The following is a 26370-nucleotide window of genomic DNA, read 5'->3' on the forward strand; positions in this document are numbered from 1 at the left end:
ACCAGGACAGAAAGATCCTAACTGTCTCAGGCTGTAGAGAAGTCTTCGTCAGGACGTTCAGGCTGTTAAGTACTTAATAATGAATGCAGATATTGCCCCTGCTGTTGCCTGGGTGCAAAGCACCAGAGGGTATGGTGGCTGTGTCTGAGCCCTAGCTCTCTTCACCTAGAAACTTTTGTGGATATTCAGACACGGTTATGCACCCTTCCACCCACAGGGCACATCTGCCCTGTTGTTTTATAGAGGGCCCAGGTTGTTCTGCCCTGTACACCTACAGCAATGACACACAGTCCCCTCCATTCCCCTGGACTGCCTCAGTGCAGCCATTCCCAACTTCCACCAAGCTCGTGCAGCATGGACCTGCCTCCAGCTTCTGGGCTGCATCTTGGCCTGGGTGTCTGTGCCTGTTTAACTTAGTTGTGTCAATCAACTAATACTCTGTACAGATCCAAGCCTTGGAGGCTCCCCCTCCGTCCTGCCAAAAACTCAGTTGGAGAGGGGTGACCCAGTGAATGAGCGCCAGTCATCTTTGAATCTCCCTCACTGTGGGACCTGTTCCACTCTGTTTTGCCTTTTCTTCTTTCTTTCTTCCTTTTCTCCTCCCAGATTTTATGCATCTTTACCTTTTCAAGAGGACAATTTTCTGCAAGATTTCTACAGGTTCTCTGGTTAGCTGAGTGGGTCTATGGATGTGAGTCTTGGTGCATTTGTGGGAAAGGGTGAGTATCAAGCATCCTTCTACTCCACCATCTTGGCCAACACCCCCAGAATGTCTCACTTTATGGTGGAAGATAAACACAGCCTTGAAATAGATGGAAGAGGTATTTCATGGAAATGATAAGATAGTGCAAATTGCAATGCTCCACTCATACAAAGTATGTTGCAAATTAAGGGCCACAATGAAAGATATATATGAGACTATATAATGAAAAAGAGATCAATATAAAAATAGAGTATTACACTCATTAATTTATATATAGACCCAACACCATAGATAATAAGAATATTAAGAAATATTAGTAGACATGAAGGAATCATTTTATTATAAAACAATAATAGTAGATGAATTTAACGCCTCACTATTCTGATAGACAGATCATCCAGAAAGAATATCTGTAAGGAAATAGAGGTCTCAATATTATATTTGATCATTTGAACCTAACTGGGTTATTGGACACTGCATCAGAAAAGCAGAACACATAAACTTTTCAAGTGTGCACAGGATGTTATATAAGGAATTAACCACAAATTATGTCATGAAAAGTGCCTCAGGAACTTTAAGCAAGTATATATTACAGCAAGTATTTTTCCACACACATAATCATGAAATAATGCATCAACTCTAGAAAGAAGAAAAAAATGCACAAACATGTGATTAAACCACATGCTTTAAAATAATAAAATAAAACAAGGTCAATGAGTAAATTAAAGAGGTAATAACATCATACGTATAGACAAATCACAATGAAAACACAGCTTCATAAAATGTATGGGATACAGCAGAGACAAAACTATGAGGGAAGCTTAGAACAATTAAGGTCTTCTACAAAGAAGAAAAATCTCACACAATGGGCCAAACATACCACCCAAAACAACAATAAATAAGAACAAAAAAATCCCAAAGGCATTAGAATGAGAAATCTTTAATTAGTAGGTTGAAAATAAATGAAATATAAATCAAAAAATTAGTTGAAATTCCTATAAACATGAGCTAATTTTTTCTTAAAAATATTAACACACTGGTAAGCATTTAGCCAGGCTTTTCAAGAAATACACAGAGTGGACCAAAACAAAATAAGAAATGAAACAGTGGAAATAATATCATTTATTACAGAAATGCAAAAAAAGATTATGAAATCACTATGAGCAGTTATGTGACAACCAATTGGATGACCTAAAAGTAATGGACACATTTCTAGATACGTGCAGCCTACCAACACTGAATAAAGAGAAAACAGAAAACTTGAAAAGAGCAATCAGTATTAGTTAAATAAAATGTATAATTTTAAAAACACCCCAGGGACAAAATGCTTGGATGCCTTCACTAAAACCTCTTTCCCCCCAACTATTTCAAAAAATGAAGGAGGAAGGACAATTTCCAATGTTATTCTATGAGGCCACCATTACCCTGATAACAAATCCAAAGACACAACAAAGAAAAAATGAAAATGAAAAGCCAATATCCTTGATGAATATACATTCAAAAATCCTCAAAAGAACATCAGCAAATTAATCCAGCAATACATAGAAAGGATTATACACGATGATCAGTTGGATTCCTTTCAGAGTCACAAGGATGGTTCAACATACACAACTCCATCAGCATGACACTTATCTAATAAAGGAAGAAAAAATTCCACAGGACCTTGTCAATACAGAGAGAAAAAGGATTTGACACAATTCAACATACATTCATGACCAGAACTCTCACGAAAGTGAGTATAATGGGAACATCTCTCAGCATAGTAAAGGCCATTTATAGCAAATTATAGTACTCAGGGGTATAAGCTGAAAGCCTCCTGGGTAAATTCAGGAACAAGACAAGGACTCCTATTCTCACCCCTTCTGTTTCATAGTAATACAATAAAGGAAAAGGGAAAGAAAAAGAAGTAAAGGAAACACAAATGGAAAGAAAGAAGCAAAATTATCACCAATAATGATGGCATAACAATCTACACAGATAGTCCTAAGGACCCCACACTGACTGTTATGAATAATAAATAATTTCAGCAAGGGAGCAGGGTACAAGATTAATGTAAAGAAGTCTCTTGCATTTCTACACATTAATCATGAGATATCCTAAAATGGACGTTGAAAGAAATACTATATAAAATTCCATTCCCTGGAATATCTTAGAATAAATGTAACCACATATGTGAAAGATCTACACACTGAAAAGTATAAAAAATTAACAAAGTATTTAAAAATGATTCAAAGAAATAGAAAGATGTCTTCTGCTCTTGGATTGAAAGAGTTCATATTGTTAGCATGGCCGTACTACACAAAGAAACCTACAGATTTAGTGCAAATAATGTTATGAAGTTGTAGAATTTTCCAAAGAAGCAGAAAAAATAACCCTAAGTTTTATATTAAATCATTAAAAATTGCCAAAATGATCTTAAAAAACAACAAATCTGGAGATATAACCCTCCCAGGTACCTTACTCTACTACAAACCTACAGTAATAAAAACACCATGGCATTGGCACAAAGATATAATCAATAAAAACAGAGAACCTAGAAACAATTCCACACACCTATGAGCAATGAATCTATGATAAAAAAGGCAAAAGTATACAATGGAGGAAAGAAAGTCTTGTCAATGGATGGTGTTGTGAAAGCTGGACATCTACATGCAAAACAGTGAAATGAGAGCATTCCCTGACATCATATACAAAAATAAACTACAAGTGTATTAACGACCTAAATGTAAGACCTGATAGTATAAAACTGCTAGAAGTGAATATAGGTGATACCCTATTGGATATATATCATAGAAATATTTTCTTTTATCAGTCTCCTAGGCAAAAGAAATAAAAGCAAGAATAAGCAAGTGAGACCTAAACAAACTTGAAAACTTCTGCACAGCTAAGGACACAATGAATGAAATGAAAACACTGCTTGTGTAATTGGAGAACATTTTGGCAAACAATGCAAGTGACCAGGGTTTAATAGATGTAGGTTAATAGATGTAACATGGATTTAGGTTACACAACTCAATTTGAAAATCAAAATCCCAATCAAAAATAAGAGCATCGTAACTGAGTTAATAATTTTCCAAAGAAAACTTACAGATGAGTAATGGTCAGGTGATAAAAATGCTCAACTTTGCTAATTATTAGGTAATTGCAAATCAAAACAACAATGAGGTAACACTTCACACTGGTCAAACGGCTATTATCAAAAAGTCTACAAATGGAAAGTTGGAGACGATGTGGAGGTAAGAAATCTCTTGTATACACTTTGTAGGAATGTAAATTGATAAAGCTTCTATGGAAAACAGTATTCAGATTTCTTTAAAACCTAAAACAGAACTACCATATGAAACACTAATTCCTCTCCTAGGAAAAATCTGAGGAAAGATCCCTAAATTGAGAAGAACGAATGTTCACAACAGCACTGTTATTATCATGCAAGACTGGGAAGGAATCCAAGGGTCCACAGTAGAGTATGGACTTAAGAAGATATGATGATTCTATAAATATGCAATGGAATATTAGTCAGCCATGAGAAAGTATAACACATTGCTATTTCAGCATCCTGAATGGACTTAGTAAATATTGTGCTTAGTGAAGAAACTTAGACAAAGACAAAAGTATGTAATATAATTTATATGTAGAATTTTAAGAATAACAAATATCTATGTACATCTATCTATAGATATCTATTGATAGATGACAGATAAATAGAAGGATAGATACACAGACACATGGTAGATAAATAAATAGATAGATAGGCAGATAGATTGATTGATTGATAGAGACATGGAAGATAGATAGACAGACTAGATAGGAAGGACTGAAACAGAATGAAAGATACGGAAAAAATTTATGTTTACCAAAGTGGAAGGGAAGGACAATTTTATGGTATGATATTGAGAGATATAATGTAGTATACATAAAGGAGAGAAGCAACAATATAATCTGTATAGATCAGGGAATTATTCAAAATAACTTATAATAATTGAATGTTAAAAGTATTGTAATAATTTATAATGCAATATAATCCACAAAGATGTTGGAATCTCTATGCTGTACATCTGAAACTACACAATATAGCACATCTAATATACTTCAAATAAAAATAAAACATCTCATGTATAATTTAGTCCTTTTTCCACTGATAGCAGTTTCCTTTAATATTGATTTATTTTTACTCATTATCTTTTATGATTACTCTCTCAAATAATTTCTTTTACTCTTGTGAACATGTTACCAGTTTGATGTATATATATTTATTGCCCCTGATTTCCAATTTTTCTCTCTTTAATCCATAAAGTATAGTAGCATTTAAGAAAATACCCAAAGAAACAGTTGCAAATTTCTTGTGGTGTCTGCTTAGCATTTTGTTCGTTTTGCATATTTTGGCCATTTTAAATTTATTAGAAGAGCTCTTTTCTGAACCCCGTGTAAGGTGTCTCAGTTTTATTTTTTTCATCTCATTCAGGATTTGTTTGTCTGGTAAAGTATTTTCACTTTGTATCTAAGTGATAACTGTGCAAGATAGAGTATTCTTGAGTGAGAGATTTCTTCTATCAGTAGTTTGAAAATGCCATTTAATTTACCGTTGGCCGATGTTTTCTGCTGAGTAATCTGCTGAAAGTCTAATGGGGTTCCTTTGTAGCTTATCATAACATTTGTTGGCTGCCTTTAAAATTTTACTCTGTCATTGACTAGCCAATTTGCATATGACGTATCTTGAAGGAGTTCTCTTTGCCTTAAAGTTATTGGTGTTTTGTTGGCACATGGACTTGTATATCAGTTCCTTACACAGGTTCAGGAAGTTATCAACTATTACTTCTTTAAATAAACCATCAGCTAACTTCTAATTTTCTTCTCCCTCCAGGATTTCACTCTAAAGTGCATTTCCTGAAGAAGTCTGATGGCTAATGTAGAATTTCCTCACTTTTTAATATCTTGTATCTCTGCGCTCCTCTATCATTTTTAGTTTTGTAATGGTGAGTTTGCTAAACTCACTTCCACAAAGGCAGTCTGCTCCCAATGCTTCCTGTTCCTTCATCTATCTCAGATATTAACTTCATCTGGTCCTCCAATATTGTTTGGATATTTTTTAGTTCCAGTCTCTTTGGTAATGTATTACTTATCAGCATTTAATTTATTGATAAACTCACTAAACTGCTATCTGAATTTTGTTTTTGTATTGAGTTACTGTATGACACTTATTGGGATTCTCTATTAATTATATGGCAATATACCATGACTATAAGTTTGTTTGCTGCAGGGTTGACATTGTGTGTGTGTGTGCGTGTGTGTATTTGTGTGTGTCTTTATCTGTTTCGGTGTCTATGCCTGTGTATCTATGTGTGTGCGTGCAGTATAATGTTACTGTGATTGGTCATGATCAAGGTAAATTTTTGCTCTGATGACACTAAATAATAGTTTTGGAGTTGGAGCCCTTGCTTTTGTTTTCTGGTAGTTTGCAATATTGCACAATTTTTGGTTTTATTTACCTGAGCTACCTCTGATAATATTTCAAAATGGCACTTTCCAGTCTCTACAGTCTGCATAAAAGATGTGCTTTCATTGTCACTTCTTAGAATTCTCTGGTAGTTAATGCCACTGCTGTCACTGGCATGGTGAACCCTTCCTTTTATCTGATATCCCTTGAGACTCAGTTTATACATTGAGGAAAGGTGTAAAGACAGGTGGGTATTTGGAATCAGGCAAGTGCCTTTCCCATATCCAATTTTGCAAGATAACTTGTCTCCACCAATCTGAATGGGGAGTTAGGACAGTGTCATGAATGTCTGAGTGTCTGAAGGATGGAATTTCTTTCTCCATTGTGGCTCCCTCCAAGTTACCTGTGACCATGATTGCTGGTGCAGTTGGATGCCGAAGCTGTGTGAACCACTGAGACTCTGTTTCTCCTGGGTTCTCTAAGCCTGTGGGCTCAGACACCCTAGTCAGTGGGCCTTGGTTGCAGGCACCTAAACTGCTCTTCCCTCAGTTGAGCCTCCTTTATGTGTTTTAGCACACCAAACTTCAGCTTTACACATTCTTTCTGGAGTATTGTTTTGTGTTGTAGTTATTTTTGTTGAGATGTGAACTTTTTACTGACTGTAAATTTAGGGGGAGAGACAAAAATAGTTTAAACATATGTCACTTTTGTCAAAGTATATATTTTTCATTTAAAAGCTTAAATTCTAATTAGGACACTATAAGAACAGTAAAGAAAGTGAACAAATCACCTCCCTTAATGTCATATTACTACAAAATATTTTTATTTTCCTGGGTTATTTTGTTCATTGTTTTTCCCACATGCATGAACATTTTACTAAAATATATGCCTATAATCTCTTTAAAATCATTTAAATTATTAAAATATTTCTCTGTGCTGAAAATATAGCCCTGTTGCTTCTCTAATTTACAACTGGTAGCTTGCATATTTCTGTCTTCACCATCCTTCTTGTCTGTCCTGAAACAAAACCACTACTTGGTGCACTGCACATATATAAGTGATTCTGTTCCTGTTTCTTTATGATTATTTCTCTTATATCTTTAGTTTCCTCATATAAGTGATAACTTACAGTGTTTCTCTCCGTATGACTTATTTTCATATGTACAACACACTTTGGGTCCAGTCACATTTTTTCAAATGGAAGAAATTTATTTTTTGATATGACAATGACTAAGTATTTATTATGTTATCTATATCTCACATCTACTTCAGCCAATCATATGTTGATGGACAGTTGAGTTGTGCATCTATCCTTGGCTATTTTAAATGAAGATGTTAAGAACAATGGGGGTAATATATCCTTTAAAGTTAATGTTTTCATGTTTTTACAGATTTATGTCAAAAACTGGAATTGCTGCGACATATATTGCTTCTATTTATAGTTTTCTGTTCACTGTTTACACTTTTATAATAGTGGGTTTATCAATTTATGTTTCCACCAACAGTGTACCTGGGTTCCCTTTTATCGACATTCTTATTAATGTTTGTCATTTGAAGTCTTTTTAAATAGCCATTTTGGTTGCTGTGGATCATATTTCATTCTGGTTGTGATTTACGATTTCCTAATGAATAGCAACGTTATGTTTCTTTTTATGTGAATGTAAATCATCCTCATATCTGATTTTGAAAATTTTCCATGAAGATCCTTAAAATGTTGAGGCCTGTGTTTTAAAATATTGGGACTAATTTGGTACATATATATTATGGATATTAACACCTTTTTGTTCTCATTGACTGAAATTATTCCTTCTATTCTGTGTGTTGTCATATGTCTTCTAGAAGGTTTCCTTTACACTGCAAAAGCTTTTGCACTTCACACATATACAAGAAGTAGAATCCCTGTATCATGTAGTACATCTAATTTCTCCTACGTAAACTTAAAACTATTATTGATAATTTTCCTTTCCTTTTTTTTTTTTTACTTAGGAGACAGATCACCAATAAATATTGGTATGATTTATCTCAAAGTCAATTCTTCTCATGTTTTTGATCAGAAATTGTATAGTTTCAGGTTTTACAATTAGGAAATTGATCCATTTTTATCTTATTTTGTATTCTATGGAAGGAAGTGCTCATACGTCTTCCTTTTATTTGTACTGTCCAGTTTTCCCAGAATTACTTGTTGAAGAGACTGCCTTTTTTCCATTGTATACTCTTGCCTCCTTTATTGTAGACTAATTGACCATATGTGTGTGGGTTCATTTTCGAACTCTTTATTTTGTTCCAGTGATTTATGTGTCTCTTTTAGTGATATATATTGATGTTTTGATTACTGTAGCTTTGTAGTACATTATAAACACAGGGAGGATAATACCTACAGCATTGTTCATTTTTCAATGATAATTTTAGAAAATTTGGTTCTTTCCTATTTTTGTATAAATTTTATTATTATTCTCCTAGTTTTGAGAAGAAATGTATGGATTCTGTGAGAATAGAAATTTAGTAAATGTAAAAACCTAACAAAAATAGTAAAATGTGGAGGACAAATCATACAATATTAAACAACTAATGGATTGCAGTAAAAATCAAAGGAAATATATATACAGAAAAATGACAACAGAAACAAAGTCCATGGGGTATAGCAAAAGCAGTATTAATAGGGATGCTTATAGCAAAATAATCCCACTTATACAAATAAGAAACATCTCTCCCTTATAACATAATCTTACAAACAAATGATGTAGCAAAATAAGAATAAAATTGTTAGTAGAAGGAAAGACAGCTGAAAGGTCAGAACATAAATAAATAAAATAATGATTAAAAATAGAAACATTCAAACAAACTAAGTAATGGCTTTTGAAAGATAAATAAAGTTGATAAACTTTAACCAGATTCATGAGAAAAAAAGAGTACAGATTAATAAGCTCAGAAATAAATGAGAAGTTACAGCTTATATCAAAGAAATACAAATCATCATAAGAAGATATAAGAAATTATATGTAAATAAAATGGAAACACTAGAAGAAATATACAATTTCTGAGAAAGACATAATCTCCAGAATGGAATGAGAAATAGAAAATATGAACAGATTTCCACTAATGAAATTGAATAAATAATTAAACAAAATCTCCCAAGAAACACAATTCCAGGCCTAGACAACTTCACAGGTGAATTTTGCCAAACATTTAGAGAAGAGCTATCACCTACACTTCTCTGAGAATTTCAAAAATTTGCAGACGAAGGAAGGCTTCCTACCCCAACTTTCTGTATCACACTACTACTAAAACTGGAACAAATACCTCAAAAAATTACAGGTAAAATACTACCGATAAGCATTGATGTAAAAGCATCACTGAAATGTTAGCAAAGCAAAAAATACATTAACAGGATTATATATTATGATAAAGTCAATTTTAATCCAGGGATGCAAAATTGATTCACTACCTACAAATTAATCAGTATGATACACCACACTACAAATTAAAGTATAAAAATTATATAGTCACATTAATAGAGTCATAAAATTTTTTGACAATTCATCAACTATTTAAGATTATATTTCTCCTCAAATTGGGCATGAGGAAACATACCTCAACACAGTTAATGTCATATATGACAAGAACTCAGCTAACATGACCCTCACTGATTAAAAGCTGAAAGCATCTCCTGTAAGAGCAGTAAGAAGACAAGAATGCTCACTCTTACCACTTTTATTCAGTGTACTATTGGAAATTCTAGTCATAGCTATCCAAAATAAATGGAAATATAATATAGCTAATTTAGAATAGGAGTAAAAGTATCTGTATGCAGATGACATACTTTAAACAGAAATCCTTTAGATTGCACCTCAAAACTACTAGGGCTTATCAATGCATTTGGTAAAATTTCAGCATGTAAAATTAACATACAGAAATCTTGCATTTCTGTACACAAACAACAAGCTAACAGATAGAGAAAGTGAGGGAATTCTCTCATTTACAGTTGCATTACAAAAAGCAAAAGCTAGAAATATATCCATCCAAGGAGGTAAAAGTCCTGTACACAGAAAACTATAAAACAATTATAACAGAAATTGAAGACAATGCAAACACATGAAAGGTTATACTGTGTTCATTGATGAGGAAAAATATATTGTTTAAATGACAGTAATAGCCAAGAAAATACATAAATTAAATTCAGTGCCTATCAAAATACCAAGGGCATTTTCTGAATTTACAATAAAGAATTCTAAAATTTACATGTAAACACAAAAGTGTTGAAATCACAAAAAAAAGAAAAGAAAAGAAGAGAAAACAAACAATAAACAGAATCATATTTGACAAAGAAGAAAGAGGATGTATCATTTTCCCTTATTTAAAACTATAATACAAAGCTACAGTAATAAAAAGAATATGGTAGTGCACACAAAAAAGAAAATAATTTAACACAAAAAATGTCTGAAATTGAAATCAGACAGTTATGGTCATTTAGCCCATTACAAAAAATGAATATACAGTGGGGAAAGTTAGTCAACAGGCATAAGAAACTGGTAAACATCAATAACCATCAGAAAAATGCAAGTCCAAAACACAAAAAGATTTTATGTCAGTCCTGTCAGATTGAATATTATCAAAAAAGATACAAAAGATAAGTGTTGGTGAGGATGTAAGAAAAAAAACCCTGATGCACTGCTGAAGTGAATGTAAATTTGTGCTGCCACTGTGGAAAACAGTATGCAGTTTTATCTAAAAATAAAGAATGAAATATAATCCAACATTTCCATATCTGGATACTTATTTCAAGAAAATAAAAACAATAACTAGAAAAGATAAATTCAAACATATATTCACTGCAGCATTATTTACAATAGAGAGGATATAGAAGCAAATTTATTGTTCATCAATAGATGATGGATAAAGAAAATTTGTGTTTATAGTATATATATCTACAAATCTATATTTTTATTTTTATATATTATAGACTTATCTATATTTATATATATATATATATATATATATGCACAACCACAGATAAAAATACAATGGGTTATTACTCAGCTATAAAAAGAATAACTTCTTCATTTGCAACAAATGGGTAGATCAAGATGGTATTATGCTAAGTGAAATAAGTCAGAAACAGAATGAAAAATGCTGTATGATTTTACTCATATTTGGAATTTAAAAGAAATGAACATACCACAACAGAAAAGGAGATATAGATACACAAAGAAACAGGTTGTTCACAAGATGGAGGGAAATGGTGTGAGGAAAAAGAAATACTTGACGAAAATTAAGAGAGAAAACTTTCCAGTTGCAAATTTAATGAGTCAGGGGCAAGAAATGTGCTGTATGGGGAATAGTATATAACTATGAAATATCTTTAAATAGCAACATATCATAACTAGATATATTCCAGTGATCAGTTTGAAAAGTACTACAAATAGAAAAAAGCACGTTGTTTAAGAGGAACTAAAACAGTTTATAGATTAAAGTACACTTCAAAAACAAACATAGTTTAAGAAAAAAATTAGATTTGTAGCTAACAGAGGCAGGGGTTTGGAAAGGAGGATTTCATTAATGCACTTAAAAGCTACCAATCGCCAGTCGTAAAATATATGTGTCCTAGGGATGCCCCAGAGTAACATGAAAATTACAATTAATACTGCTTTATGTTACATATCAATGTTGTTAAGGGAGTAGACCCTAAGTTTTCTCATCACAACCAAAAGGCAAATTGTATCTCTTTAATATTGTATCTAAATGAGATAATGAATTCTCCCTAAAGTTGCTATGATAGTTATTTCATGATACTTGTAAATCAAATCACTATCCTGTGCACCTAAACTTACACAATATTCTACACCAATTATATTTCAATAGAAGCAGAAGGAAAAATGGAAAGTCTATATTCACATATTCCCATGTCATTTCTCATGATTGCTTCTGCAGCAAGTAAACTTGAGTCATGATATACTTATCCTAGGTAAAGATACTCATAAATAAGTGATTCTAATAAATTATACATAAAGATACTAATAAAGTTAGTGTTTTAGCATGCCTTTAAATTTCTTCATGTTAACAGCCCACTGCTTCTGTAGGCATCAAAATTTCACACTGTGTATTCATCTGAGATTAGGGAATGGATACAAATTTAAAACTGGCTGCTCTTGCTGTGAGTGATAAAGTTCACTGTCTCTGACCGATGGTCTCATCTCCCCGACAGCATCTGTAAGAAATGAACATGCGAGGTTGCTAAAAATCTCAGCATGGTAAAATCTCAGAACTCCTAAAATTCTTAACTGTTTTCCAATGGGAATGCAATACTGACAAAGACTTGATTTTGGAAAACAATGTGGTGTTTTCTCATGGTTGCATTAGGGGATGTGAGGAAATCCCTGAGATCCACAACAAAAATTCTTGCTCATGTGCTGTGCAAAGAAGTGAAAAAGATCTGCATTATTAGGACTGAGGACGGCTTTCAAAATGTTGTCTATGCTCACTCTATTCCAGGTAGTACAAGGAAAATAGGTAATTGCAATTTCTAGGTGAACGGGAGTAAGTCAGTTGTTCACTCTCTTTACATTAGTCAAGGGGTGATCAAAGCCAAAATAAGATGTATCAACAATAAGAAATAGAAGAAAATAGAAATTAAACATAAGCTTAAATTAAAAAGGAGACACGGTCCTGTGCTGGGCTCTGGGGACTGGAGAATATATATGCATCAGTCAAATTCAAGGGTTCATTGGCTAGGCCCAAGCATCAGCTCGAGATTCAATGAACATTTAACAATTAGTATACTGGGAGAAATATAATATTCCTCTCCCTGATCAGAAGAAAATCAGATGGCTCAATGAAACTCTTAATTCACAGAGATTCTGCCAGATGCAGAAAAATAATTCACTGATGACTCAACTAAGACATACTTAGTTACTGCTTATAATCCATCATCACACACATACACAGTGGTAGACAGATTTGTAGTATTTAGTGGGAAGAGTTCTGTGGGCAGAGCTCAGAGAATAGTTTTCAAAGTATCAGCCAACTTTTGTACTTTTGCCAATAGTCAAGCTTTTCCCAGGTAGAAAACTACAGTTGGGCAAACAATATTCTTGTTTAGGAATTCTAATTTTGAAATTATACTGTAGCTTTTGACTCTTCAGTATAAAACCTTGTTCAGAAGATCACGGTAAGACCCACTGTCTGATATGGGAGCTGGAAACTAGCTGCTGAACCAGCCCATCTGAACCCCAGACTGCTAATGTAAGCAAGAACATAGCCACCATCAGAGTTGAGCTGACAAACTTAAAAGCTTGATATTTCTGTTGTAGGAACAACCACTGTTGTCCAGGCACAGATCTCCTTCTGCAAGTGATCTCTTTTCTTCACTTGGTAAAGGACATATTGGTGGGATGTTGTAAGAGCTTTCCCTGGCCCATTTGCCCTTTCTGCAGATTATCAAAATTTTCTTCACAACTGGTGACATATTTTCAGGAGTCAATGTTGCCATTCCAGTCTTATCAGCTGAGAATTTCTGCATGATTATGAGCAGAAGCCTTAGACACCCTGACGTTGCCTACAATTTTTCCAGCATTTCAGGGCATTTCACATTCTGAAAATGATTCACCTTTTATTTTAAATTAATGGGAAATAGTCAAAGTCTGCAATGAATATTATATATTTCCTAATATCTGCAGAAATTTGGTACTCATGCATTTGGACAAATTTATAATTCCACCACCCTCACCTCTTTCTAGTCTACACATTTTAGATTGCAATTTGATTACTGAATATGACCACCCCAACCAAGGTTCTAGTACCTCTTAGATACTATCTGTGTTAAGGTTAGAAGGGGCACATGTTATGTGGGTTGCATAAACCTGCATTAAATGTTTGCAATAGCACTGTCTCTTCTGGACAAAGCTCTGATTCTAAGAAGTAACTTAATTAGAAGTCATTATAGTTATTAGTATGGGGAATTGAATCAGCTATTTTGGTTTGGGTGGTTGATGAAGACACAGGAAAAAATCCAGCAAATATGAATGGAATGCTTTAACTCTCTGGAGGCATGAATTAAGAAGAAAATAATACTTTGTCTCCTGTACCTACCTCCACATACTATCTTGAGTGACTAGTCCTTGGGCTAAGAAAAGAGCTAGATTGTGGTGAAGAGTAAAGACCATAATGAAATAGTTTGAAAACCATGAGAGATTTGTTGTTTCAGTAAAGTAGATTTTGCTTAAAGTAAACATGTATTTTTCATTCACTAAATTCTAAAATGCATCCTGTGGCATGTGCTGTGCTTACTGTGCTGGTATCCAAGCTAGACAAGTAAAGGCGGATAGACAGAAAACATCTGAAGAAGGTAGTTTCTGTACTGAGGCTGGCAAAGTCTAAGTAGGTAAAAGGAGGACACCCAAAGGCCAAGGGTGAGCTGGATCAAAAGTGGTGAGGTAGCAGCTAACACAGTTGAGAAGTATTTGCCTGGATGTATCTCAAGATACAGTGAAACATAAAGATATACCAAGGAAGGCAGATGCCAGATGTAGAAAGAAATGACTAAACAAAGTTGATTTTGTGGGCTTAGAGTTGGAAAGGCATTAAGAGCCACCAAGACGACGTAAGCTTGCCTTTGGCTGGAAAATAAATGCAAAATAAAGTATCGACTAGAAAATATAGTATAGATTCTTGAGGGCAAAAATTAAAGCACCAATTGGAATGCTTTGAGAACAACACAAAGAAGACCATAAAAAAAATTACTTCTTAAATTCTACCACATGCTGAATGTGCCATCTGAGACTACATCATGTGACATTTATGATTCCAGGGATGACATAATAGAGACCATGAACCCTGGGCTGGTTCCTGCATTTATCTTCTGTTCCAACCCATTCTAACTTAACACTTTTAATACTTTCCAGGGTGAACCAGAAACCACTTTGTACTTTTCCCTCTCTCCATGTTTTAGTCTTTTTCCAAATTCTTCTATTTTCTCTTCTTCCTTACAAGAAGTTATCTAAATTAACTCCCATATTGTTCCATCAAATGATCATGTAAATCAAATATCTCTTTTTTCTTTAAATAGTAACTAAGTCTCCCATTTAACTCTTAACACTGTTTAAAAAAAAAGATTAATACAGGTACACATCTATGTTTATTGTTCAAATAAGAAAATTGAAGATAGTTGTCGACATTTGCCAACATCAATTTTAATCTTTGTTATCTTGCATAATCTTGTAGTCCTTTGGTAAATCAGTTGTAATTAGGATGTCGTTCATAAACTGCAGATGGCTGATGAGTTGGCCTTGAAAGAGAGGTAGATGATGTATCAGCTATCACTGTTATTGGAAACCGTGGGTTGCTCACAGGTTAAAGTTTACAAAAACGACCTTCATTGGCAGATATGTTGTGATATCTTTTTGGAAAAGTATAAGGCTCCACCATCAGTCCAAAATAATTCCTCTGTATGGGAGAGACGATTCGGTACTGAGAAGTACAAATTGTAGTTGTAATGGAGTTAATCACATGGCCATTTGTTTCATTGTAGCTGTTTTGAATGTGCCCGTGGACTATGGTAAACTGATTTAAAATAGCTCGTTGATCCACTGCACTTTGTTATGGTGGTCTAACTGAAATTGACGATGGAGGAGAAAAATCACCTCTGATCGGGGTAGTTTTATCACCAATTATGTGGCTAGTAGAGGGCTTTCTTATTAGAGGCATGTTTAAATTTGCAGACGGTAAAAATGCACTTTCTCCACTAGTGTCAGCCACAAAACCTGAAATATGATTATCCACATTACACCCTGCTTATAGTGCTTCTTGTTGAAATCTTCAGCCAATGAAGACACCAGAGAGGAATTTTTAATCCCAACTCTTCTTTTTATTCTCACTAAAAGCTGGGGACAGCCTCGTTTAAAATTTGGATTATAATAGAAATGCAGCTACAACCAAAGGAGAAATATTTTAGTAATATTTTAAACCAAAATACAAGTCTAAAATAAGCCTAACCTATAAAAGCTCAGATTCCACGTTTTCTATGCAAAGATAATATCATCAAAATATGAACATTACTGACGATTTTTTTGAAGTTCCTTATTTGGAAACTACACATTTAAATAGTATACTCATCAAATTTAAGAAGTTAGCAATTGCAGTAACGGTCAATGCCACTTTTTAAAAGCAGCTTTAATACCTTTATTAAGATTTCTGGAAAGATTCAAAGTTGCAAGCGAAGTTTCTCATAATATTGACTACTTAATGTACTGTCCTCATTTTTTAGAAAAAGTAAAGGATTTTAGCCTTAGCAGTTTTATAAAATTTTCAAAATCTAGCTTTATATTTATATTACCATTGATTGATAAACAAAATAAAATTTTATATATAAGTTACCAAGTGGTAACTAAAATTTCTGAATACTTTGCTTAAAACAGAGACTCCCTTTCTTCAGCCAGAAAGTCAGCTAGACAAGCAGAAGTTTGAAAATTCTGCCGTACTTTCCTAAACCCATAATGGTAATGCTGTCTAAGTAAACTTTTCATACTTCCAGTTTCAAATATTCTGAAAGGAGCCTTTCTTTTCAAAACTTCCTTCTTAAAGACATCTTCATCAATCACAATGAAAGATCCATTATCTTCCAACTAGATGGATTTAAATTGGTCACTCCCAGGCATTTTCAAGAGTTTTTTTGGAAATGTCAGAGAATGAAAATGATTATCTTAATCTGGTTCAGAGACACAATGTGTGTTACATGGTGTTTAAAACAAGGATTCTAAAGACAAAGTCTAAAAAGCATTTTCTTCAAACATAGACCTCACGTCCAAGTCCCCAGAGAATGTTTGATCACACAATAGAGATCTACCAGAGTTTCCTGAACCAGTTGTTCCATCTTTAAAAGACACATCTTGAATTTCTGAAGAAATATGTGCCATCTCAAATAACTTTTTCTACAGCTACTTTTCTAATCTGCATGATTTTGTGCAATGCAGTTTAAAATGCTGCTTTGGCAGGCCTGCACAGATAAATTGCTGGACCTTCACAATGCTTCTCAACTTGAGTAGCTGTGACATCACAAAATGACTGGTCTCCCAGCAGCTCAAGTGTAACGTTCAGCCAGTGTTTATTTCTCATTCATCCAGTTAAAATGAAACATATTGGATACTTATTTTTATAGTGTGATTTGCAAATATTTTCCCCATAAAATCTTTTAAACAATTAAATATTTGGGTCTATGAAATAAAACCAATCTCCATTTGTCCACAAATTTATAACAGATTTGAGAACAGAGTATAAATAATGCAGAAAATGTATAAAATAATTTTTAAGTTTTGTAATTTACAGTGAAATTTGTGTAAAACCTGTACAGAAATGTATTACTATTTCATCATCATTTGTAATTAAAGTGAAATATAATTTGATTTGGAAATGGAAATAGGCATTTATATGTGTATTTTAGAATAAGTAGCTCTATATGCAAAACATGAGAAGAATAAATATCAGTTTATTTGGTATGTTTATATATAAATGGTTAATATATATGAAATAAAATTATATTAAAATAATCAATCAAATTGAAGATATCCCAAAGGGAAGAATTTTTTTTTAATTTGTAGTTCAGTTCTATAAGTGAAACAAATGTAATTTAATATTCTACATTAAAATTGCAAAAGAGACAATCTTATTGTATATTTACAAATGTTTATTTTTGCCATTCTACCACTCAGAGGTTTATCATTCCCTAGAAGTAATAAATTTTCTTGACATCTTTATAATCCATACTCTTGGGGTTTCTGTTAAGTGTTCCAAAATGTTGTTGATATATAAACTTATGCACAAGATCCTGGGTTCAGTAAGCATTGCCTCCATTAAGGGACAAAGAAACAAACAATCAAAAAACAAAGATATAACAGTATATGTAGGTTGGGGTGGAAGAGACCAGGTAAAATATTTTAGGAAGCAATACTTTTCTCAGTCCTGAAACAGTTGACATTGTTAGTATAATACGGCATTTTAAGGCAAGTGTCTTGTGCACTAATTGTAAATAATAGCTATGTTCTGTATCAGTAAACTGTAGTAAATCCAGTTCTACCAAATATTATATTCTTTATTAAGAAATAAATTCCTTTAAACATACGCCAATTCAAAATCAGTGATAAAATTTTTAAATAAATAAATGTACCCTCAAGCTACAATGTAAATTTTTCTTTCACTATGTGTAAATTCCCTTCTAAATAAATGTTAGCAACCTGAATTCATTGCATATTATAAGTATTATAAACTATAGTTAAGTTGGTTTAGTTCTGATAGATAAATATTATTTAACTTACACAAATGAATATGTGTGATATCATCCCTTTAAAAAACAAAGAATTCAAAAATAACAATCTCAAAATATGTAGGAAAATTATAGACAGTTCTGATCTTAACATCTTTATAAAAATATCCTTAAATTCGCTCTAGATAGAATGTAACTAAGCATAATAAAAGCCATATATGAAAAACCCATGATTTATTTCAATTTCAATGTTAACTTACAGGAAGATTTTCTTCTGGTCCAGTAATAAGAAAAAAGCTCATTTTCACAAGTACTAAATTACACTACTAGAAGTCCTAGCCAGAATATCTAGTAAAGTGTCGGAGCCAGCCGACAATCGATCAGGTCCAGAAACCTGTGCTGCAGGACTGAGGAAAGAAAGACAAGACTAAAAGGTGGGGTTGAGAGGATCTCACTCTAGCCCGCAAGACGCTAGGTCAAGAGTGGACATCGATTTTTATTTCAGGCAGTTAATTTATACAAATTCAAGTGACTACCTTGTGCATTCTTGCACGTAGGCACATGTATTGTTTTTCAGGGTACATTAATGGTGTGCACTAAAATCATTATCATTGTTTACTGTTCCACACACGAAGATTGACTGATCCCCAAAAGCTAAGATCATAGACTAATATTATTGTTCCTTTAGGCTAACATCATGACTCGTGTATCATTAGCTCAAGTGATTGTTCTTTCAGACAAAGATCACTAACTTGTGGCCGATTGTATCTCTTTTTCCAGAAGCCCTAGTTCTTAATAACTCAATGGCATTAAGATGTTTTTCCGACTCCAAATGCACCTGCTGTTTTTCTAACAAAGGGGTGGCGGGACAGAGATTGTCTTAGCTCAATCAGCCTTAAAGCTTGACGCCCCGCACTCTGGGAGTTTAGGCCCAGTTTCTGTGCTCGGCAGTCCCAACCTCAGAGCCTGGCGCCCCACATTCTGGGAGTTTAGGCCCATTTTATGTGCTCGGCAGCCCTCAGGTCATGAGTGGCCCCCCGCAACTCCCCCTTTTTTAATTTTTAAATAATGACAGATGCATCCAGGTCCAGAACATCCCGCCATTATTGCCGATGAATTCGGCTAAACGCAAGCATCCGTTGCATCAAGAATTCGGACAAACAGGAGAGTATACAAAGGGCCATACAAATCAGGATCAAAATTATTATGACAATCACCAGAGCATGCTTCCACCAGTCACTTTTAAACCAATCAAACCATTGTGCTGGCAAGAAAGGTGTGGGAGAATCCATATTTTTAATTTGCTTTTGCATATCATCCACAGCTTGAGAAATATTAGCAGACAAGTCTGGTATAAACACACAACATTCTACCTTAATAATAGCACAAGTCCCTCCCTGAGCAGCTGTAATAAAATCAAGAGCCATCCTATTTTGAAGCACTGCTTTTCTCATAAGCGTTTGTTCAACATTGATTTCTTCTACAGCATGCTTTACATCAATTAGAGCCTTCTGTGTAAAATTAGTTAAAGCATTTACTTTAGTCATGATATCAACATTTCCTAATGAAGGAATAAAAATAGCAGCAAGATAATCATACCACTTAAAAGCTGATCGAATCCAATGAGCATGCAAATTAGGCATATTAGCAGGAATGCCTTGTACAGATTTTACAATTCTGCCAGGTGCTATAACAAATCCTAGCGTACAACGTCCCACCCAGCCACAAGGTAACCAAGGCCAAATATTAGTTCCACAAATCCATTTTGTCCCATTAGGTGCAACACAACGATAGCCTGGATTATTCCAGTCAGAACCAGGCCATACAAAAGGCTTTTTACATGTAAATGTAACATCTATGGTCCATTTACAAAGTCTTTGAGATAAATATCCCAAATATTTCCAGTCCTTTCTTGATAGAGTCTTTTCATTAAATCCACATGGTTGTTCTCTTTGTTCCCAACAAATATCCGCAGGACTCGTTAATTGTCCAGCTTCTGGTGTAACCCACATATGTTGGTCCCATATTTGATAGAATTGTCCCGTAAGACGTTCAGAAATATCTGTGTTCGGTTGTCTTGCTTGCAGTGGGACTTTACGATATAAATCTATAGCCTCTTTTTCTGTAGCATTAAGATCGAAAAGAAAATCTGACTGTGTAACCTTTACCGAACACCAGGCAAGTGCAGACACATTTTGAGAATACAACCCAGCATATCTTTCCCGTTGTTGAAAAAGCAATTCACAAATGGCATGAAATTCATGTTTAGTAACAGGCATAACCCACCAAGGCAAACTTCCAACGGATAAAGGCATAGCACTGCATACCCAACAGTCAGATGAGTTATGGAAATCAGCATAAGCTTGAGCCCAGGACAAAAACACATTGGCGTGTGCACCAGGAAAAGATGACAAGGTAATAGAACATGCCAGGCTCACAATTAAGAACATCAGTGACACAGGTGAATTTTCAGTCGTCTTCGCTATCTGATTCGCTTGTTGAACAAACTGCTGCACCTGTGTCTCTGTTGGCAGGGTCTGAAGTTGTAATCGTCGAAGTCTGGATAGCATCGTTCTTTTCCGCCTGGCGTACCAGCCTTTCCGGAAGCCAGCGCGGCGTATCGGCATCTTGCGGAAAAACACAAACATGGCCTCTTCCCCACATTAGAACTGGATCGGGGCCAGCCCATTGATTAGTTAGTGGATCCTTCCATCTCACCAAAGGGTGGTGAGAGGGTTGTTTATTCCAAAAACTTTGGGCGGCCGAATTGCCTTTTATGTCGTAAGTCAAAACATTTAAAATAAAAAGGGCATGGTGTAAATAGTTCTGTGGAGTAAGGGGATATAATTCCCCCTTCTTTAATTTATGAATTTGATTTTTAAGCGTTTGGTGGCAACGTTCCACAATTCCTTGCCCTTGAGGATTATAGGCAATTCCAGTTTTATGCTCTATTTTTAAAGTTTGGCAGAAGCGTTGAAACATTCGGCTAGTGTAGCCAGGGCCGTTGTCGGTTTTTAGCACACGAGGTTGGCCCATGACAGAAAAACATTTTAAAAGATGATTAATACAATGTTTGCTTGCTTCTCCAGTTTGTAATGTAGCATGGATAAAACCTGAATAAGTGTCAATGCTGACATGGACAAATGGAGTGTTACGAAATTCTTTAATATGAGTAACATCCATTTGCCAGAGATGATTAGGTAAAAGTCCCCGAGGATTTACCCCATAGTGTGGGACGGAAACTGTAGTAGGACAGGTAGAACAGGTTTTTACAATTTGACGAGCAGCTTCACGAGGGATTTTAAATTGCAGCCGCAAGCTATGACTATTTTGATGATGAAGCGCATGAGAACGTTTAGCTTCATCAAAGGCAGGATAAAGCTGAGTAGCTCGATCAACATTAGCATTTCCTTCAGAAAGAGGGCCAGGTAAATTAGTATGTGCCCGGAGATGACCAAAATAGCAAGGATGACGGCGACTGCGAATAATAAGCTGCACGTCAAAAAATAAACGGTTGACATAGGAATTAACAGTGCCAATAAAAGGAACAGTTTCTAAAATTTGTAAGGCACGAATGATATATTGGCTATCAAAAAAAAGATTACAGGGCACATGTTGCACCGCTATTAAAACAGCTTGAACTACTAATAGTTCTACTACTTGAGCAGAAGTTTGAGATGTTTGCCAAGAAACAGTTTTATCTTTAATAATATAGGCTGCAATACCATTAGATGATCCATCGGTAAATACTGTGGTAGCTGAGGAAAGGGGGGAGAGAACAGTATTGTTTGGGAAGAGAAATGGATGCGACTTTGCAAATTGAATTAGTTTATCAGCTGGATAATGAGTAGTAATGCGCCCTGTAAAATGGGCTAGAGCAAGGGCCCAAGAATCATTAAATTGTTGTAACTGAGCTTGTTGCTCTCTAGTATATGGAACTGTAATATAATGTGGGTCTCTGCCTAAATATAAAGTGGAGGCAGTACGTCCCTCTGCAATTAAAGAGCAGACTAAATCAGGATAAGCAGCTAAAGCTTTTGAAGGGGAAACATGCATATGTATCCAATACATAGGACTATGCTGATAAAGCACTCCGGTTGGCATATGAGGAGTGGGTAAAATAAGTAAACCCCATTCTTGATTATAGTCACAGTAAGTACATTGCTGGTTTTCAATGGCCTGTTCTACTTCACATAAAGCCAAAGAAGCTTCAGCAGTCAATTTTCTAGAACGAGGATTGGTGTCTCCTTTAAGAATGTCAAACAAGGGTTTTAAAGTTCCAGTAGAAAGTTTTAAATAAGGACGAATCCAATTAATATCGCCCAGAAATTTCTGAAAATCATTTAAAGTTAAAAGGGAATCCGTGCGTAGCTGAATCTTTTGTGTTTGAAAAGTAAAATTATGTAAACGGAATCCCAAATATGCATACGGGCAAAATCGTTGAACTTTTTCATCAGCAATTTGAAGGCCAAAGGCTTTTAAAGAAATCAGCATTTGATCAAATACAGTTAATAAATAGCCTTCTTGAGAGTGTGCAATTAAAATATCATCCATATAATGAATCAAATAAACATCTGGATATTTTAAACGAATAGGCTGTAAAGCTTTAGCAACGAATTTTTGACATAAGGTGGGGCTGTTAGCCATGCCTTGAGGCAAAACTAGCCACTGATATCGTTGCATAGGCTCTTTAAAATTTGTGGAAGGAACACTAAATGCAAATCTCTTACAATCATCAGGATATAGAGGAATAGTATAAAAACAGTCTTTTAAATCAATAATAATTTTATAAGTTCCATCAGGTATAGCCATAGGAGTAGGCAGACCGGGCTGTAAGGCACCCATTAATTCTAAAGTTTCATTTACTTTGCGTAAATCTTGTAACAATCTCCATTTTCCAGACCTTTTCTTAATGATAAATATAGGAGAATTCCAAGGTGAATTAGAGGGAGCAATATGCCCGCTGTCCAACTGTTCCTGCACCAATTGTTTTGCAGCGGCAATTTTTTCTTGAGAAAGGGGCCATTGATCGACCCACACAGGTTGATCAGATTTCCATACAATAGGATCTGCGTGAGTCGCAGGACAGTCAAGGGCCCCCATTAAAAATAACCCAAACCTGTCTTATCCCTCTTTCCTTTTATTTGTAATGGTTGAGTAATTCCTTGATTATGTTTACCTAGGCCTTTATTTGGATATAATCCTTGTGATAACAACTGGTAAGAAACAGTGGGGTTGGGGCTATACAGAAAGACCCCCATATTAGACATAATGTCTCTTCCCCATAGATTAACAGGCAAACTAGGAAGAATATAAGGCTGAAATATTCCAGAATGTCCTTCCTCATCCTTCCAAGAGAGAAAAGCAGAACTTTGTTCCGGATTATGCGATTGTCCAATTCCTTGTAACATGGAAAGGGCAATTTGTTTTGGCCAATTTTCAGGCCAGTGAGAGGCAGCAATTACAGAAATATCTGCTCCAGTATCTAGAATGCCTTTAAATTTTTTGCCTTGGATTTCCAAAGTCAATTCAGGTCTCTGGTCGCTTATCTGTTGCATCCAATAAGCGTCAGAGGAACCAAAACCTGCAGTACCTCTTTTATGATCAGTTTTATGTCTTCCAACAGTAAGAGTCGGCAATAAGATTAATTGAGCAATACGTTGGCCTGCAGGAATGGCCGTTATCGTTCGAGGAGAGTGAGCCATTACCTTGATCTCTCCTTCAAAATCAGAGTCAATCACTCCTGGAGCAACAAACAACCCTTTCATATTTGTACTACTGCGTCCTAACAATAGTCCCACACTGCCGGGAGGTAAAGACCCATAAATTCCAGTAGGAAGGGCCTGCATTCCCATTTCTGGGGTCAATACTGTGTAGGTGGAGGCACAGAGGTCCAGTCCTGCACTCCCTGGGGTTGCTCTATAGAGGTCTGAAATACTTGGTCGGGAAGAAACGGGTTGTGGCTGACCTGAGAGGTCTCCTGAATTGCCTCGTAACATTGTTTCAGGGCCTGGGGCTGGCCCCTCACCCAGTTTCCCTGGTTCAGAAGTTGTCCATTTATATCAGTTTTAGATCGACAGTCCTTAGCCCAATGTTTTTCCTTTTTACATCTGGGACACAGGCTTGGGCCTGTAACTAATGTATTTTGACCCATTGGCTGCTGTCCCCGTTTAGGACATTGATTTGCTCAATGTCCCAATTGGCCACAAGCATAACAACTACCAGGAGGACCAGCTACTCTGGAAGATCCTTGGAAATTGTGTTTAGGACGATTTTGTTGAAATAAAACCTCTTTTACTGTTTTTCCTTGTAAAGCAGCGGCTAAGGCTATTCCTTGAACATAGGAAGGTCCTATATCAGCACAAATTCGTATAAAATCAGCCAAATTACTCTTTTTTCTATAAGGTCTAAGAGCTGCCTGGCAAGCAGAATTAGCATTTTCATAGGCCAATTGTTTAGCTAAAACCAATCCTGCTTGCTCGTCCCCTATAACCTTACCGGTCTCCATAAGGCGAGCAACAAAATCCTGATATGGCTCGTAGGGACCTTGTCGGATCTTAGACAGATCCTCAGTTTTATTTTCAGAGTTTGGCAGCTTCCTCCATGCTCTCAACGCTGCTGCATTTATTTGAGGATAAGCACCAGGCAAATATCCTAATTGTGAAAAGGTATCCTGGTATTGTCCCTCTCCGGTCAGTTTTTCTAAGGTAACCTGAATACCTTGTCTTTGATTAATACTTGCTGTTGCTGCACAATTTTCATAAAATTCTGATTTCCAGAGTAAATAATTTCCTCCAGATAAACAGGCGCGTGCCACTTGCTTCCAGTCATTAGGAGGCAAATATTGATTTCCTAAACTTTCAACAATGGCTTGTGTAAAAGGAGCAGTAGGTCCATATTGAGCACAAGCCATTTTTAATTCTTTTAATTGTTTAAAAGGAATAGTTTCATAGTATCTCTGTTGTTGGGCATCCTCAAGGACTGGATATACTAAAGAAAAACCAGGAATGTGTTCTCCTTCTTTACTAGCTTGTTGCAAAGCCTTTTGTAAAGGACTTAAAACAACAAATTTTGGTGTCCATGCCTCCTGGGATGTGTAACCAGGAGGGGGAAAAGAAGTTAGAGGTAAGGTCCTATGGTTATTTTTAGAAACATTTTGTTGAACACATTCTGTAATAATGTTTTTAAGCTTAGTCATGTCAAAATTTTTATTTTCTTCAGTTAAAAAGACACCCCAAGGGTCTTCATCCCTATGATATTGAGCAGCTTGCTCCTCTAATTCCTCCTGATCGGCTGGATCTAATTCTGAATCAAAGGGATTGTCACTTGCATTTACTGCAGGAGGAGCAGAGGGTGCTTCTTTCAATTCTGTATTAGTAGGAGCGGAAGGCTCAATATTTTCTATCTTGACTGTATCTAATTTCTCTCCCTCAGTAGCTGGATCGAGGCAATCTCGAATTAACTGCCATAAGGGCAAAACAGTGACCGGTAATTTATTTGGGCCATTAGCTGTATAATAATCTCTCAAACGAACCCCAACAACTCTCCAGGTTTCTAAATTGACAGTGCCTTGTTCTGGAAACCAAGGACAAATTTCCTCCACAAAAACAAGAAATTGTTCTAAACGTTGCTTTGTAACCTGAATTCCTCTTGCTTTTAACATAACTCTAAGCATCTGTACAAATAAGCCTCTACTATTATTTTGCCCCATACTCTCAAATACACTCCCCGCAGAAACTTACTTTCACCTTAAAATCGAGCGCTCCTCTTTCCTTCCGCGGCGGTCGCTGCAGCAATCTCTTCCAGATTTCAGGTCCCTGTTCGGGCGCCACTTGTCGGAGCCAGCCGACAATCGATCAGGTCCAGAAACCTGTGCTGCAGGACTGAGGAAAGAAAGACAAGACTAAAAGGTGGGGTTGAGAGGATCTCACTCTAGCCCGCAAGACGCTAGGTCAAGAGTGGACATCGATTTTTATTTCAGGC

The 26370-nt window shown here is 35.3% G+C and overlaps 1 pseudogene; it reads right to left on the reverse strand.

The window, feature by feature from the left end:
• Positions 1 to 24250: 24250 nt before the first annotated feature.
• LOC140693608 (endogenous retrovirus group K member 10 Gag polyprotein-like) lies at positions 24251 to 26098 on the reverse strand (annotated as a pseudogene).
• Positions 26099 to 26370: the final 272 nt, after the last annotated feature.

This window comes from Vicugna pacos, unplaced genomic scaffold, assembly GCF_048564905.1.
Source record: "Vicugna pacos unplaced genomic scaffold, VicPac4 scaffold_19, whole genome shotgun sequence".
Classification (NCBI taxonomy): domain Eukaryota; kingdom Metazoa; phylum Chordata; class Mammalia; order Artiodactyla; family Camelidae; genus Vicugna; species Vicugna pacos.